Below are 12,162 nucleotides of genomic sequence, written 5' to 3'. Positions count from 1 at the left end.
TTCGTGTGACAATGTGATGACGGACTTTCCAACATAGAAAGTGCTGTTAGCAGCTAATGAAAACAGTGACCGCAAGGATTATAATATATGCGTTTTTAAACTATTTCTGCGAACCTGCTGGAGGAAGGATATAGCGCTCTGGGGACATGTTGAATGCATGATATGTAAGTGTAAATTCTCTGATTTTATATACAAAAAGAATTACTGCTCTCTCTTATGTGGTTGCAGTTCAAGCGTCATTACAAAAGGCGCATGCAAATGGGGACACCGACGGGCCTGTCGGCGGGCCCGCCGGTACAAAGAGGTTAAAAGTGTTCTGTCAGTGTTGCTCTGTTTGCATCAAATCCAGTCAATATTTATTTGTCACATGCATGGTCATACAGGGTACAACTAGCAGTGAAAGGCTTTGATGACTGCTCTTAGACTATAGCACAAGATGAAGATATATAGAATGATCAAAAAGTAATCAAAATGTGCATTGAGATAAAATGGAGGTGGAATGATTAACAAGATTGAGTCAAAATAAAATATATAAAAAGTAATAAATATATACACTAGAATATACATACTATACACTTACTACTATACATACTGTACACTATACACTAGAATGTAACATGTATTTACGCTGAAGTCAATCAACTGTCCTGATTCAGGGCCTTAATAACCTGTGGAAAGAAGCTCCTCCTCAGCCTCTCAGTATTAGCCTTCAGGAACCTTCAGCATTTCCCTGACTTCAACAGAGAGAAGAGTCCTTAGTTGGGATGGCTGGGGTCTTTCATAATATTCCTGGCTTTGGTCTGGCACCACCTGTAGTAGATGGTCTGCAGGTCAGGAAGTCCAGTCCGAATGATGCATTCTGCTGAATGCACCACTCTTTGAAGAGCTTGTTTGTCCTACTTGGTGCCGTTCCCAAACCAGACTATGATGTTCCCCATAAGGACGCTTTCAGTGGTGCAGGTGTAGAAGTTCTACAGTACCTTGGAGGGCAGTGTGAAGTCTCTTATACTACTTTTCCACTGCTGAGGTGCCAGTGCTGGTGTCGCTTTCAATGAACCGGCAAAACGCTTAAGAAGTGTGGGCGGGTCCTCGTCTGGACACGGAAGCCAAAGTACACAAATGTGGGAGAACACACTCCCCTTTCTTGTGCTGCGAACATATTTTACCGTCCAAACCAAACTACTGCAGCATCTGTGTGCAGCACAGAGGTAAACACAGACAGCGATTACAAGCAAGACGACAAGTACGCACTTTGTGTCCTTTTATCTGTGAACTGATACAAAGCAGCACGTTCAGCCTTAGGGCCCAACCTAATAATTCACAGCCGTGAAAATCAGACACTTCTCATGAAATTCACACCACGCAGTGAAATAGTGGTAGAAAACTTTACCTAGAGATGGCAGAGTCACGCCCTTCTGCCGCTTTCATCATGTGTTCATGGTTCCAGACCGGCTAGCTTGCGGTGCCAGAGTTGAACCTGTTTTTTGGCTGAGCACCGAGTGCGTTTGCAGTGGAAAAACTGCTGAATGGTTAAAATACTGGCACCGGCACCCAGTTGGGTGAAATAGGGGCTAAGATGTCTGCAATGGTAGAGACGCTGGCGAGCCTTCTTTGCTATGGAGCTGGTGTGGCAAGACCACGACAGGTCCTGCATGATGTGCACTTCAAGGTACTTGAAACTGTCTACTCTTTCTGCTGGGGCTCCACTGATCTAGGCATCGCTCCTGCTTCTTGCTGCAGTCCACAATCAGCTCCTTTGTCTTGCTGACATTGAACAGAAGGTTACTGTCCTGGCACCAGTTTTCCAGGTGTTTAATCTCATCCAGGTAGGCCCTCATCATTGTCTGAGATCAGGCCCACCACTACGGTGTAATCGGCAAACTTCCCAATGGTGGCAGAACTGGAAGTGGTCACACAGTCAGGGGTGTATAGTGAGTAAAGCAGTGGGCTCAGGACGCAACCCTGGGGGGCACCAGTGCTGAGAGTGAGGGTCGTTGCCCACCTGGACTATTTGTGGTCTGTCTGTTAGAAGGTTGGATATCCAGTCACACAGATGGATGGAGTTATAGAAAATTCAACTTTGTGGTGAGTATGGAGGGGATAATAGTGTTAAACGCTGAACTGCAGTCGACAATCAGCATCACTGCTGATTTTTGAGATGTGTGAGTTATACCACTCAAAGAGTGTTTGGGGGTGGCACGACAACAGGCAGTGAAAACACAGGACTTAAATACACAAGAGGGCTGATGAGGGGACTGGAAACAGGTGAGAACACAGGTGAACCAAATTACACTGACGAGACCAGGCGAAGCAAAACTGAACACGACACACAGGGACCAGATGCCTATCTAAATAAAACAGGAAGTCAGATGTGGGAACAGAGACACAGACCTGACACAGACCTGGAAACACAAGGAACTAGAAATCAAAACATAACCGTCCCCATAAGTAAAGAAACCCAGAACAGAGCAAATAAAGCAAAACAAAACACAGAGGGTCAAAAGGACAGGATGTGATCTCTTATGGTTTGTCCCAGCTGCAAAGTGACCAATCATTCCTTCACTTCCTTCACTTAAGTTTTTGTCATGAATGATTTCTGCAGCTTCCTTTAAAATATAGCTTAGTTACTTTACTGATTATTTAATTTTAGAAGTAACTAAGTTAGATTATAAGTTACTTTATTAGTTACTTTCGACAGCTGCCAGTGTTCTGCCAAAAATTATTTGCCAAAAAATGACTGCCTATATTTAAATGTCTGTAAATGACTTGTTGACCTATAATCTCTGAAACGTGTCAAACATATCTCTTATGAATGATCAGTGTTGTGGTCAAGACCACCTAACCCAAGACCGAGACAAGACCAAGACTTTTAGGGTCCAAGACCAGTCGAGACCAAGACCGAGGGAGGGCGAGACAGAGACAAGACCAAGACCAGTGCCTGATGCTACATGACCCAATAAAATGTGAAACATGATCAAATTCACTTCTCAAATTGATCTGAAAGATCCTCATTCCCATAAAATCAACTAGATGTTAAACACTCACAGCTCAACTAAATATAACCATCTTTATTTAATAGTCCTGGGTGACTTCCATCATTTATCACAGAATGTAAATCAATAATTCATAGTTCATCACAATAGTCTTAACTTTTCTCTGTCTTTCATAAACAATGCATAAAGTTGTGTTGTTTTTAAACCAACAATCTTTGTAAAAATGGGTGCTATTTCAAATCCACATAGCTAAATGTGTAAAACTGAAAAAATGGCAAACAATCATCGACAGTAATAACAAAAGCCTTTAATCTTATACAGATTAAAGCTGCAGTATGTAACTTTTATAAAAAATTTGGGTTTTACATACTGTCACCATGTCACAACAGTATGAGACCGATAATCTGCGAAAAAAATGGCGCTCCTCCACCTCCTCCCTGAACTGCTCCCAGTCAAAAACAACCAATCACAGCCAGGAGGAGGGTCTTAGCACTGTCAATCACTCCTGGTGTATGTGCTGCTCAATGTAGTTGTGTGCGATACTTCAAGATTTGGTATCGATCCTATGCCAAGTAAACACAGGGCCATTATCACTGATACCGATACTTTTTAATAATTATGAAGAATTTCCATGAAGTTTAACTGGTTTGAGTTATTTTCCTTTGGATCATTAATTAGTTAAAACCCAGGATAGAACTGGGCAAAGTTTATATATAAGTAGAAAATACTTTATCAAAAGTTATTGTTCTCAAACAATAGAACATTAACAAAACAATTTTCCCCATACACTGATGTCTGGAATTTTTTTTTTATAAATGAAGCGTACAAAATCATCACTCAAGAACAAATGCAAACTGTTTTCCAGGTAGATTGTTCAGAAAGTATAATACACAAATTTAATAAAAATGTCCCTTCATTCACTAATTTTCTAGATTTTTTTTCTTAAATAAACAAGCTGTACAAATTTAAATTTAATTTTGCTTTAAATGTTTCATAGCAAATTCCTTTTTTTCCCAATTAAAATATGTATCTGTCATGTAACGTCTGTGTGCCAGGCAGGAAGGAGGACCCCAATGCAGGACACACAAGACGGAAGGTAAAATATCAAATCAGCTTTATTTTAGCGAGGGCAGAACAGAAGACAGGGCTGGACCAAACCAGCGGCAGATTCAGGACAACAGAAATAACTTGACTCGAAATCTAAGCACTAAGGCAAAAACAGGATTCAATTCAATTCAATTCAATTTTATTTATATAGCGCCAAATCACAACAAACTGTCGCCTCAAGGTGCTTTGTATTGTGGGTAAAGACCCTACAATAATACAGAGAAAACCCAACAGTGAAAACGACCCCCTATGAGCAGCACTTGGCGACAGTGGAAAGGAAAAACTCCCTTTAACAGGAAGAAACCTCCAGCAGAACCAGGCTCAGGGAGGGGGGGTCATCTGCTGAGACCGGTTGGGCTGAGGGGAGAGAAAGACATGCTGTGGAAGAGAGCCAGAGATTAATATCAATTAATGATTAAATGCAGAGTGGAGTATAAACAAAGTAAATAAGGTGAATGAGAAACAGTGCATTATGTGAACCCCCCAGCAGACTAGGCCTATAGCAGCATAACTAAGGGATGGTTCAGGGTCACCTGATCCAGCCCTAACTATAAGCTTTATCATAAAGGAAAGTTTTAAGCCTAATCTTAAAAATAGAGAGGGTGTCTGTCTCCCGAATCCAAGCTGGAAGCTGGTTCCACAGAAGAGGCGCCTGAAAGCTGAAGGCTCTGCCTCCCATTCTACTCTTAAGTATCCTAGGAACCCACAAGTAAGCCAGCAGTCTGAGAGCAAAGTGCTCTGTTGGGGTGATATGGGACTATGAGGTCTTTACAATGAACAAATTGGAGTCTATGAGATAAATATGACTCAAACCACTGCAGTGCAGTACCTTTAATACCTATAGCAAGCTCTAATCTCTGTAATAAAATGTTATGGTCAACAGTATCAAAAGCTGCACTGAGGTCCAACAGGACAAGAACAGAGATGAGTCCACTGTCAGAGGCTGTAAGAAGATCATTGGTAACCTTCACTAATGCTGTTTCTGTACTGTGATGAATTCTGAAACCTGACTGAAACTCTTCAAATAAACCGTTCCTCTGCAGATGATCAGTGAGCTGTTTTACAACTACTCTTTCAAGAATCTTTGAGAGAAAAGGAAGGTTGGAGATTGGCCTATAATTAGCTAAGACAGCTGGGTCAAGTGATGGCTTTTTAAGCAGAGGTTTAATTACAGCCACCTTGAAGGTCTGTGGTACATAGCCAACTAATAAAGACTGATTGATCATTTTTAAGATTGAAGCATCAATAATTGGAAAGACTTCTTTGAACAGTCTAGTAGGAATGGGATCTAACAAACATGTTGCTGGTTTGGAGGAAGTAACTATTGAAGTTAACTCTGAAAGATCAACTGGAGCCAAAGAGTCTAAACAAATACCAGCAGTGCTGAAAGCAGCCGAACATGAAGAATAATCTTTGAGATGGTTATGAATAATTTTTTCTCGAATGTCTAAAATTTTATTTGTAAAGAAATCCATGAAGTCACTACTAGTTAACGTGAAAGGAATACTCGGCTCTACAGAGCTCTGACTCTTTGTCAGCCTGGCTACAGTGCTGAAAACAAACCTGGGGTTGTTCTTATTTTCTTCAATTAATGATGAATAGTAAGATGTCCTAGCTTTACGGAGGGCTTTTTTATAGAGCAACAAACTCTTTTTCCAGGCTAAATGAGCATCTTCTAATTTAGTGAGACGCCATTCCCTCTCCAGCTTTCGGGTTATCTGCTTTAAGCTGTGCGTTTGTGAATTATACCACGGAGTCAGGCACTTCTGATTTGAAGCTTTCCTTTTCAGAGGAGCCACAGTATCCAAAGTTATACGCAGTGAGGATGTAAAACTATTGACGAGATAATCGACCTCACTGGGAGCAGAGTTTAGGTAGCTGCTCTGTACTGTGTTGGCACTGAAGAGCATAATAATGAAGGAATTAGATCCTTAAACTTAGTTACAGCACTTTCAGAAAGACTTCTACTGTAATAAAACCTATTCCCCACTGCTGAGTAATCCATTAAAGTAAATGTAAATGTTACTAAGAAATGATCAGACAGGAGGGGGCTTTCAGGGAATACTGTTAAGTCTTCAGTTTCTATGCCATATGTTAGGACAAGATCCAGAGTATGATTAAAGTGGTGGGTGGGCTCCTTTACATTTTGAGAGAAGCCAATTGAATCTAACAATAGATTAAATGCAGTGTTGAGGCTGTCATTCTCAGCATCTACATGGATGTTAAAATCACCCACTATAATTATTTTATCTGAACTGAGCACTAAATCAGATAAAAAGTTTGAGAAATCAGACAGAAACTCTGAGTAGGGACCAGGTGGACGATAGATAATAACAAATAAAACAGCTTTTTGATTTTCCCAATTAGGATGGACAAGACTAAGAGTCAGGCTTTCAAAAGAATGAAAACTTTGTCTGGGTCTGTGATTAATTAATAAGCTGGAATTGAAGATTGCAGCTAATCCTCCTCCTCGACCTGTGCTTCGAGCATTCTGACAGTTACTGTGACTCGGGGGTGTTGATTCATTTAAACTAACATATTCATCCTGCTGTAACCAGGTTTCTGTAAGGCAGAATAAATCAATACGTTGATCAATTATTAAATCATTTACTAATAGGGACTTGGAAGAGAGAGACCTAATGTTTAACAATCCACATTTAATTGTTTTATTTTTTGGTGCAGTTGATGAAGCTGTATTATTTATTGTTTTTGAATTTTTATGCTTAAATAGCTTTTTGCTGATTTTAGCTTTGGTTTTTGGTGGTCTGGGAGCAGGCACCGACTCTATGGGGATGGGGTTTTGGGGGGATGGCAGGAGGAGAGAAGCTGCAGAGAGGCGTGTAAGACTGCAACTCTGCTTCCTGGTCTCAACCCTGGGTAGTCAGTTTTTAGGAGGGTTAATAAATTTGGCCAGATTTCTAGAAATGAGAGCTGCTCCATCCAAAGTGGGATGGATGCCGTCTCTCCTAACAAGACCAGGTTTTCCCCAGAAACTTTGCCAATTATCTATGAAGCCCACGTCGTTTTTTGGACACCACTCAGACAGCCAGCGATTCAAGGAGAACATGCGGCTAAACATGTGGCTCCTGGTCTGATTGGGGAGGGGCCCAGAGAAAACTACAGAGTCCGACATCGTTTTTGCAAAGTTACACACCGAGTCAATATTAATTTTAGTGACCTCCGATTGGCGTAACCGGGTGTCATTACTGCCGACGTGAATAACGATCTTACCAAATCTACGATTAGCCTTAGCCAGCAGTTTCAAATTTCCATGAATGTCGCCTGCTCTGGCCCCTGGAAGACATTTGACTATGGTCGCCGGTGTCCCTAGCTTCACGTTTCTCAAAACAGAGTCGCCAATAACCAGAGTTTGTTCCTCGGCGGGTGTGTCGCCGAGTGGAGAAAAACGGTTAGAGACGTGAACAGGTTGGTGGTGTACCCGGGGCTTCTGCTTAGGACTACGCTTCCTCCTCACCGTCACCCAGCCGGCCTGTTTTCCCTGCTGCTTGGGATCTGCTGGGGGGGAGCTAACGGCGGCTAAGCTACCACGGTCCGCACCCGCTACAGGGGCCTGGCTAGATACAGGATTTTCCAGGGTGCGGAGCCGAGTCTCCAGTTCAGAAAGCCTGGCCTCCAGAGCTACAAACAGACTACATTTATTACAAGTACCGTTACTGCTAAAGGAGGCCGAGGAGTAACTAAACATGTGACACCCAGAGCAGGAAAGTGCAGGAGAGACAGGAGAAGAAGCCATGCTGGTAGTGAGTCGGCTAAGGGCTAAGCTACTAGCTGAGCTAAGCTAGCGAGTTTCTAAAAACAAATAAAGTGAGTAATGTGGATACAGGTGATTCAGCAAAGAGTATGCTATTTAAAGTAGGTGAAGATTACACTAAAATATGTTATTATCCAGATAAATCGAGTTATACAGATATAACAGCTAACAGACAGCAAAACACTGTGCTCCGAAACAGGAACAGGAAGTGATACAATACCGCAGTGAGAGCCAACACCAAGTGCACACAGCAGGGGAACAAAGAACAAGACGAAGACGTGACAACAGGCACTGGAAACACAGGACTTAAATACACAGGAGGGCTAATGAGGGAGGTGGAAACGGGGTAACACAGGTGACGCTAATAACACTGACGAGACCAGGGGAAGCAAAACTGAACACAACAGACAGGGACTGGACGACTATCAAAATAAAACAGGAAGTAAGATGAGGGAACAGAGACGCAGACCTGACACAGAATACAGGGAGAACACCAGGGACTAGAAATAACAATTAAACCCCACAACCAAAAGAAACCCAAAACAGAACAGATAAAATGAAGCAAAATAAAATACACAGGCTCAAAAGGACCGCAGACCATGACAGTATTGTTAGGGATTATTTTTTACTCAGTGAATAAAGGACAAATGTTTAAAGGTAAACTCCAGTAAATTAATTAATAAACAGTGAATCAACCAAATAATAAACAATTAAATAATACATTAGACAGAGAGCAACTGATCAGAAAGTAGTAGACTTACTTCTCTCTTTCAGAGCATCTTATCTCGAGGTCCGGCCACCGAACGTACAATTAGAACATTGCCAACGTCACCATGATCTGTCATTAATCTGGACAAGATTTCTCTGTATTGATTAAATTAGAACATCAGGAAGAAGATGTGGCTATGACTGAGAGGAATCTGGGTCATGAAAAACCAGCTGGAAAGAGCCTGGATGACTAAGGTCAACTCATAGCGCCCAGAGATTGTTTATGCTTAGATAACAACGTGTATAAAAATGTTTTGGTTAGACACGAACACGGGCTCAGAGAGAGAGAGAGCACACACACAGGCTGTCTCTTCTGAGTCCCCACATGCATGTGTACTTTTTCTGATCCTTTAATATATTAAATGTCTTACTTTTTTAATTAAGTGTTTCAGGTGTCTTCCTTCACAAAAAACCTGTTTACCTGACAGTATCACATGACAGTATAAAAACACACTGTGGGGAGGGGAGGAGCAAAGTGCTCTGTGCTGTGACAGGAGCGACACTTAGACAGTCAGCTCACATCTTTGATGAAACCGCAGCACTGCATACAGGAGAGAAACTGAAGCCAACGTATCGATCTTATTACACTGATATTGATCAATACCAATACCAATGTTTGTACTGATATTATCGATATTAGGATCGATCTGCCCACCACTAGCCCAATGTACTAATGGCGGAGAAACAACTTACTTCTCTGCCGTTACCACTGGTGTTGGCCATGGTAACTTCAGAGTTCTGGCACGGACTATTTCTCACCCCAGTGCTTACACTAATGCTAATTAGTAAGCTAATGCTAACCGCTAAATGCCACTCCCGCTTGTTAATTGAGTGAGGGGGGCCTAAGATGTAACTGGAAAGCACCTCTGAAGCCTAGGCAGTAATCAGTTTTTTTGGACGTTTAGTTCCATTTCTTCAGGTACATGTCAGGTTTGGTTCAGAGAGGATTTTTGGTTATGTACATAGAACCAATGCAGAACTTTAAATCAGGACTTATTAGATCAATAGAGTGATAATTTTTGCATATAATCCAGAAAAGTTACATTTATATATCATGCATTTAATGTGTCCCAGAGTGCCGTTTTCTTCCACTAATGTGTTTGCAGAAATCACATGAAAAAATACACAACAAAAACATAATCCAGATTTTTTTAACAATCAGCTGCTAAAAGCATTTCCTATATTTGAATATCAGCCACCATGTTGTGAGCATAAACTATCACTTTTTTAATGCAACAATAGGAAGTGACATCGTCTTGCTGGGAACTGTAGTTTTTTTATTCTTGAAGGCCTTTCACAGCTCCACTGGTGCTGAAAACTAATGTTTGACTATGGCTTTCTGAATACAAGTAGGGCTGCAACTATCAGTTATTTTAGTAATCAAGTATTCAATTGATTACTCCATCAACTAATTAAGTAATTGGATAAGAAATAAGTTTTCATTTTAACAATTCATCAGCATATTTTAACTTCCGTACTGCAGATGTTTCTCTGTGTGAAACAAACAGGGTGGATGGAGCAGCTACAAAGTTCTCTGTTCTTCATGTTGCTGATCAGGTGGTTTCCCAGTAAAGGTTTTAAGGTGGTTACAGGAACAAGAGCTCCTCCAAATTCCGACTGCAGGTCTATTTTTAGTTGCTAATCAGGGATTAAAGATAAAAACATTTTGAAAGAGCCCCTCGGTACTGGGGGGCACCGAACGATTGTTGCCATTTGACGTAACGAAAAAATAACAGCTGACATCCTCTGCACAACACACACGCGCACATTCAAACATGCGCACTCACAGCACAGAGAAGTGGGGGCGTGGAAAAACATCTCAGCGATCCACTAGTGTTAAAGGGTCGGGTTTTTTTTTTAACCAAATGACTGAAATCAGTTGCACTGACGGAGAACTAATGTGGAGAGAAACGCTCCGCTTACACGGAGACACCTGAGCTGCAGAGTTGAAACGAAACATCAAAGCAACAAATTTGTGTCGAGGTTTTTTAATTATCGAATTGAGTTACTCCAAGAATTATTGCAGCCCTAAAATTTGGATTAAATTTTCAGTTTGTGTATCAAATACATGAAGGTTGGTATTTACCTTTCATGCTGGGATTTTTTTGTTGAATCGGAAGCCTGAAATTTTCCTTTGACCTTCATTTTCCCTCTTACTTCTCTTCAAAGGCGATTGCTCTAAGACTGCAAGGGAAGCTCAGCTTCCCCCTAAAATGTCAAAAAATAAGTGATCAAACATATACTGTAGTGTGTACATGTCATTGACTAAATGTGCGCTACAACGCGCTCAACTTTTGTTCAGAATCAGCTTCTTATCACTGGTAACGACGCGGCTTTCCTCTCACTCATTCCCGCAGCTTCACAGTGCTTTAAACAGTGTTGACGCTGAGCGTCCGCAGAGTTCAATAGCGAAGCAAAGAGTGCAGCGAAACGAGACGAGTCATTGGATAAATGCTGGGCTTTGTCCCGCCCATCGGACGCTCAGCGTCTCTGGGGGTCTATGGGGCAGTGGGCTGGCCTCGGCCGGCCCGGACGCTCAGCTTCTGCATGATGATTGGATGATCTGTCTGAGGCTGAATCCCTTTTTGATTGACAGCGAAATGAGCGAATCAGCGATCTTTTGGTGCAAACATCCGTGGGAGCATTTTAAAATTTTCATTCTGTTCTGAGTTGAACCGGAGACTTTCCTAACCCTCTTAGCGGCATTTTCTTTGTTATAAACGACAAATCGAGCTTCTATTTCTGGTGGTTTTTTTGTAGCTGCTTGTGTTTGGAGACTGACTTCTGTCACTCTTTCTTACTTCTATCGCAGTTTCTGTCCAGTGGGTGCTGCTGTATAAATAAACCGACACATTTTATGATGTAGGCCGAAATTGAGCTTCCCCTCATTGAAAGACCAGCATACGCCACTGCTTCTCTACGTGTTCATGCTGGTTGTTATTTCGATTTATGCAGCACACGCATGACCATAGTGAGACCAAACGTGCACATTGTGAATGAAACTGTCCGTGCTCTGTGGTAGATTGCAAACTGCGGTGAAATGATACAGGCGTAAGCAGCTATAATAGCAGTGACCTAGCCGGGCGGAGTCTGCGAGGTGCGCTCCTTTGAGAGGCAGAGGAGCGCAATCTTTGTTGGATTTGAATCAGTACGTTTTGTATCCAATAAAAGCAAAGATGTTAGCAAATAAATTGGACAATATTCTGGCAATTTAGTGATATTTCCAGAGCTGTGGTCTTGACTGGTCACAATGTCCGAGTCCATGACAAGACCGAGACCATCAAAAAGCGGTCTTGAGACCAAGACCAATCTCGAGTACTACAACACTATGAATGATATCAGGTAATTTTGAGCAAGAAATAACATTTCTGTCACAAGGTAGAAGCTGCACTCAGTTTTGGCAAAGTGACTTTTATATTTGTTTTTTTTATATATTTGTTTTTCACAACAAATATAACATCACAGTTCTATGAAGACATTTGAAGTGGCCAAAAAGCTCTGGATTGATTATAATGTAGGTAC

The sequence above is a fragment of the Archocentrus centrarchus genome, unplaced genomic scaffold (genome assembly GCF_007364275.1).
Source record: "Archocentrus centrarchus isolate MPI-CPG fArcCen1 unplaced genomic scaffold, fArcCen1 scaffold_71_ctg1, whole genome shotgun sequence".
Classification (NCBI taxonomy): Eukaryota; Metazoa; Chordata; class Actinopteri; order Cichliformes; family Cichlidae; genus Archocentrus; species Archocentrus centrarchus.
This window is presented reverse-complemented; position numbering follows the sequence as displayed.